General features: G+C 33.1%; 1 pseudogene; it reads left to right on the top strand.

Moving 5' to 3' along the window:
- The first annotated feature begins 4,272 nt into the window (after nt 1–4,272).
- Nucleotides 4,273–5,194, top strand: LOC114512796 (annotated as a pseudogene).
- The last annotated feature ends 1,314 nt before the right edge of the window (nt 5,195–6,508 follow it).

Here is a 6,508-nt window from a genome sequence, read left to right as displayed (position 1 = left end):
CATCATTACAAATTTTGACCAGCTAAGAATACAAATACTCAATTGTATTACATGTAAATATGTGAATGGGCCATAGATTTCAAAGATAAATACTTTATTATTGCAGGTAGCCTCCACAATGACCCCCAATGGTCTCTGCAGCCTGGATTCATGTCTTTATGTCATATTCACCCCTTGACCGTGGGCTGGACATATTTGAATAGCTTATAAAGATTATAATACTACAGAAATGATGGAATGCCATTCTTGAAATCAGGTTGAAACAAACAAAAAACAATCGGTGGCTTTTATCCTTGGAAACTCCTATTTATATGGAAAATGAGGGGACAAAAGGACTGGGACTGTTCAAAGACATCAATGGTGGGTAATTTCTCTGATTTGAATACAGGGATGATTTACGAGTAGGACAAAAAAATACACTCACAAACACACACATTTTAAAGAAAGTGTAATTTTGGGGAAGGAAAATGGAATGTTTAATTTTGAAAAGAAAATTGGATCAACCTAAAACAAAAAGCAGCATGTGGAGAAGAGAAAAAATTTGGCAAATGCAAAATTAAAATGTAAAAATAATTATAACACAACAAATTCAATATTATCTACTTTATATACATTATTCATTAGATATATGTGTGTTGTGTGTGTCTTTACTTTGCCTAGTCTAGACAGAGAAGTTCTAATTGTCTTGAGCATTTATAAGAGTATCAAGTCAAAATGGTATTCTACTGAATGTTTCTTTTGTATTTTAAAATCATAGTTTAATATCTTTTTATAAAGTTAGTAACTCAAAATGTTTTATATTAGCAATTTCCAGAGTTAAAAAAAAAAACAGAAATAGAGCACTACAAATTTGGAAAAGTACAGAGATAAATAAAAATACAACTATGGAATATATACACAACAATCTACATAGAATAATATTTGGTAATAGTTGGTTTTACAGAACTTTTTAAAAGAATTATAAGCTATATTAAAATAGTTTTATTTGTATTAAGAGAGCATGTTTATAATACAGCTAACAAAAAGTTCCAATGATAAAGTAATACTGAAGCATACTGAATAAGATCCAAAATCCACAGCTATAAGCAACAAACAAGTGAATTAATCAATAGACTAATAGTAATATAATAGAAGCCACTCCCTTAACCTGAGAAAATGTAATTTCTCCAAACTAACAACAAATACTCCGCATTGTAGTGAAATGCTGGCAGTATTATCTTTGAAGCTGTCAATAAATGAAGTTGCTTACTATCATCACCCTTAGTTGTCTTTTGGTCTGGAACATTATAAAAAAAGTAGAAACCATGAGTAATTTTTGATGACAAACTAGTTTTCTTATACATTGGGAATCACTGAAGACATAATGGACAAAAACATTCCCTTAAAAGCATCAACTGAAATAAACTTAAAATATCTAGATATAGTCCAAGTAAAAACTGTTAGGGCTTCTTATGAAGGCAACTAGAGTTCCTCAACATAGAAATAATCATGTGGCATGTGTGTGGGGGGTGTGTGTGTGTGCATGTGTGAAGTCAGAGTGAGAGAACACTAACAAGTGAGTTTGAGATAGAAAATTAAAGTGTCCAAGAAAGGAATAAGTTGTGGGAGAAAGATATGTTAAAGGAAGAAAAACAAAATGAGAGAGAGAAAATGAAAAAAAAAAAAGGTGGGAGGAGAGAAGGGGGAGTGGACAGCAGAAAGAGAAATCACAAGAAAGTTCAACATTGGGCAGATTGTGAGAAAAGGAGGTATTGTCAATCGATGTGAAAATAATTTTACACTTGATTCTCAGTAAGACTGTCAATTTTACAAAAAATTTAGTAAGTATACATAAGTTTGACAATTTGATAATAAAAAATTAAGTTTTAAAATAGAAAACAAAGTAAGTTGCAAATTTTGTCAAATGCTTAGCAATGAGATCATAAAATGGCATAACCAGAAAGACCTGAGTAACTGGATTTACATTATAAACATGTTAATGACAGACAATTAGAAGATTTTAGGAATTTATAAGATGCAGTGTCTGTTTACATAAACATTCTCAGATCAGCTTGCAAACTCTCATTACATAATTAATGTACATGAGAAGACAGAGGCAGAAGTGCGTTTGCCCTGGTGGGGTTATCACCTAAAGCTGCAGACATTATTAAGCGTAACACAGACACATAGCGTCTCATTTGGAGCATCCGTTTGAGTTAATTTGTTCATGGTTAGGCTTTAGAGAAATGATAGTCTTCAAATACAGACTAGCTGTACTGTAATAAGTTCTTTGCTGTAAGGTAATACTTTCTGGGAGAATTTTGATTTTCTATTTGGTGGATCTGCACGTTTTGTTTATCAAATTGTATGCAATGTTTTCTAGACAAGTTATTGCCATCCTCGCTGAATAAACTTCCAAGGAGACACTTACAGGAATATTCACAGGTACATAAATACTGTGAAGGAGGGGGCATCCCCTCTTCCCCGCAACTTCTCATAAAACAATCTTACATTAATATGCATGCTAATCAACCTACTTGTACATTTCAGGGATAATTTTAAACTTCCAAAAATATATGAATCTGAGACTATCATTGGACTGAAGTATGCGATACTGAATTTAAAATAGGGAAAATATTATCAACTCTATTACATTTCAAAACATTCAAAGCATTTGATGTCCAGGGAGAACCTCTAAATAAGAAAGCCCTGGGTGGGAGGCACTTCAGCTTGTCCCTATCACCCCTGTTTTTGTATCCATTCCTGGGGCTTACTTAGCCTGTGGTGCACATTCTGTAGAGTAGTGGTGTTAATCCTAATGAGTTGATGTAACTGTCTGCCTTCATAAAAAATTAATCCTTTATGAAATACTCGTAACAGTTTTAACAGAGAGAGGAAATAAAATTAGTCAGACAATACTAACCACTGAATGAGCTGTAAAAAGAAAAAAGAAAAAAAAGGGGAGGAATGCCCTGGCTGGTGTGGTTCAATTTGTACACCAAAATGCAGTGGGCTTGATTTCTTGTTTAGGGCACATGGCTCGGTTGCTGGTTCGGTCCCTGGTCATGACACATACAAGAGGCAACTGATCATCACTGTTTCTCTTTAACATGAATGTTTCCCTCCCTCCCTCTCTCTCTAAAATCAATAAACATGTCCTCAAGTGAGGATAAAAAAAAGGTGGAGGGACAATGACCAGTGGGAGTCATTTTAGAAATGTTATACTTGAAATACCCATAGGGAATTCGAAGTAGAAACGTGAAGACAAGTGAGGTCTGTGACTTAGTAGATAAATCTGTTTGGAGTTCATGATTTAAAGTCAGCATATATTTGTTCTTATTTTTCACTTTGTTGATTAAGACCTATGTAAGTGAATGTTGTGTATCAAGGGTTCATCATGAGGATGATTAAAATGTTATATACTTGGAAAATTAAAACACTTCTAATTAAAAATGTACTGAAAGTGGGCCCATTGTATACGATACAAAGAGTGTTCACTTTACAAATGCAAACCTAAGGAACCAGATTGTACACTTGAAAATCAACCTTCTAGTATTTTCTTCTCTACCACCATCTTGGTTATTATGAAATTACAGCTGTGATCTTCAAGAGCTTTTGGAAAATTAAGAAAAAAATTAATTTTCTATCATTAGGCAAAAGATGAAAGAAATGCATAATATAATATTGTTAAGAATTACTGTTTCAAAATAATAGATTTGGAAAGCCCTTTGATTAGTCTGTATCTCTTGGTGTCCTGATTTCAATCCCAATATAATCAAAAGTTCCTAAGAATGTTTTAGTACAGAAAAAAAGTAGGCACTCTGAAGTCCGAGAGACATTGGAATGGAAATTGTCTAAGACATTGGAAGAAATACTGATGATGTCTGAATAAGCACTAGTAATGAAAAAAAATAGCATAAAATACAGAATGGCAAAATTAAGCCCTAATCTTTGATTTAACACAGGAAAGATTAACGAGACTGGTAAATTATTGACATAAATTATTTTATGAAAATGGTTTTGAATCCTTCCAAAATATTAGGTAATGGTTAAAAAATTAAGTATTAGTCCCTATTCCAAAAATTCTCACAAAAATCACCCAATATTAAAAAAATAAGACAAAACATGGGACAACTGTAATAACATAAGAGAAAATACAAAGGAAAAAGAGACAAAATTTTTTGTTTTTCTTTGTGGTGAAGATAGAAAAATATTAGCTGTGTGGATGACAAGTTAGGAAGTGTTCATACGTTTAGAACATATCCCTAGACATTTACTGTGGCGAGGACCATGATGACAGAATGCAGTAAGGAGCAACACGACCATCTGGGGTCTCTGGAATCCATTTACACTGACTCCTTTACAATATTTGCAGAAAACTCTCACAGCTTCACCATTACTGTGACGTGTGAAACCGGAGAAAATGTTGAAATTTCCCAGATGATTCTCGAGTTTACAAATATTGAGAAATATCCAAATGAAGTCCCTTTTCTGAAATATTCTCCCAAGAAAATCTACATAATAATGTCTCAAGCATCTTAAAATCATTAGCATCACAGGCAGGAAAAACCTTGGTAGAGTCGTGACCTTTACTTCAGTGAGAGCTAGCTGTGCAAGCAAAATTACATGAAATAGTAGATCAAATAAAAACTGGAAAAGAAGAAAATAAACAAAAGAAAATAAGCACAAGAAACCGAAAAGCAAATATCACGTGGCACTACTGTTACAATTGAGGATTTCTTATGTTGGAGACCCAAGTCTGATGCAGATCTATTGGAAATTAAAAAGAAAAGAAAGATGTCCTGGCTGGTGTAGCTCAAGGGATTGAGCATGGGCCTGTGTACCAAAGAGTTGCTAGTTCGATTCCCAGTCAGGACACATGCCTGGGTTGCAGGCCAGGTCCCCAGTTGGGGACACGTGAGGGGCAACCACACATTAATGTCTCTCTCTCTATTTCTCCTTCTCTTCCCTTCTCTCTAAATAAATAAATCAAATCTTTTTAAAAAGAATAAAGAAAAAATAAATCAAGTGGGAAATATCTATTTGAAACAGATCATAATCTTGACATATCTGATATCAAGTTCTTGGAGGATGCTGGAAACAAAGTGGAGGTAGATGAGCCTGGTTCCAGGAAATGGATGACTTAGAGCTGGACGATGATGCCGGTGATTCAGATTGCAATCCAGCTGATCCAGAGAGTGACTTGCCTGATTAATAGACTATCCTCATCTGCAGAGAGGTTTGACTGCCACAGCATCTGCCGTCACACTGAGACACTGTGGATTTTCCTTTCTTTTTCACTAAAAACCAATTTTCAGGAGAATATTCTTCTGATAGCTTTCACCATTGGACTTAATATAACTGACCTTAAAATTTAATAAAAAGAATAAAGAATAAGTGTTGGTGGAATAAATGTATACACTAGAGGAAGGGAAATTTAGAAGAGAAAAACTCTGAAGCAATAAAATATATAAAATATTTGACTATACACAGTTTTATACTTTTAATTTAAAATTATACCATGGCACAGCTTCAAAACAAAGTTATTAAGAGGTGTTCACACAGATGAAATTTTGGTACTTATATTATCCAAGCACCTGCTACTTATTAAGAAAAAGATACAGTGTGATAAAAAAGAAAATTGGCAAACCTTTTGATTTTTATGAAAGCGGATATCCCAAGAGAATCCTCAAGCTGCCAATAAATTGAAGGAAAGATGCTCAGTCTTAGAGGTTGTCAAAGAAATTGAATACATATAACAATGAATTTTACTTCTTATCACTAGGAAAGACAAAAAATGATACCAAATGCCTGCAGAAATATAATGAATATGGTGTTCTCATATATTGCTGTCAGAAATGTGCATTGGTATTTTTTTCAAAACAATCTGATAATATCAATTAAAATTAAGCCATGTTGAAAATATACTTATCTGAGTGGGAGATGAACTATAAGGGTTATATTTGGAGTTGGTACATCTGTGTTGGGGGGTGAGTAGGGAAACAGTAATAAAATAAAAGACTGAGCTTAAGAAAAAGAAAATACATTTTTTTACTAAAAAAATTCTACTTTATACAAGAATGTTTACAGATGAAAGCATCTATATATAAAATTATATAGTGATTACTTTGGAATGTCTTGTAGAAAGCTAGTAACTTCTGAAATACCACCAACAGAAAACGGTTGAGTAAAAAATCCATTTTAATGGATAATATTATACAAGTATTAAACATTATACACATACACATATGTATATATTTACTAAAAGGCTTGGAAGCATTTTCATGATATTTTTTTAAAAAGAGAAATAAAATGTAAGAGAAGACACTACAGAAGTACACCATGGTTGCTCCAAAATCTCCATGTATATGTTTATATATAAACATAAGTGCTGATATTTACTGAAAATGCAATGGCTTGTGGTGAGGGGAGTGTAGAGTATCAAAGATAAGAAAGAAAGAAAAGGACCATAGAATAATAAATTATCACATCAGTATGAAGTCAAAATACATGTTTCAAATGTAATACT

Source organism: Phyllostomus discolor, chromosome 3 (genome assembly GCF_004126475.2).
Source record: "Phyllostomus discolor isolate MPI-MPIP mPhyDis1 chromosome 3, mPhyDis1.pri.v3, whole genome shotgun sequence".
In the NCBI taxonomy this organism is placed as follows: domain Eukaryota; kingdom Metazoa; phylum Chordata; class Mammalia; order Chiroptera; family Phyllostomidae; genus Phyllostomus; species Phyllostomus discolor.
The sequence above is the reverse complement of the archived record's forward strand: the minus strand, read 5'-3'. Positions and strand labels throughout refer to the sequence as shown.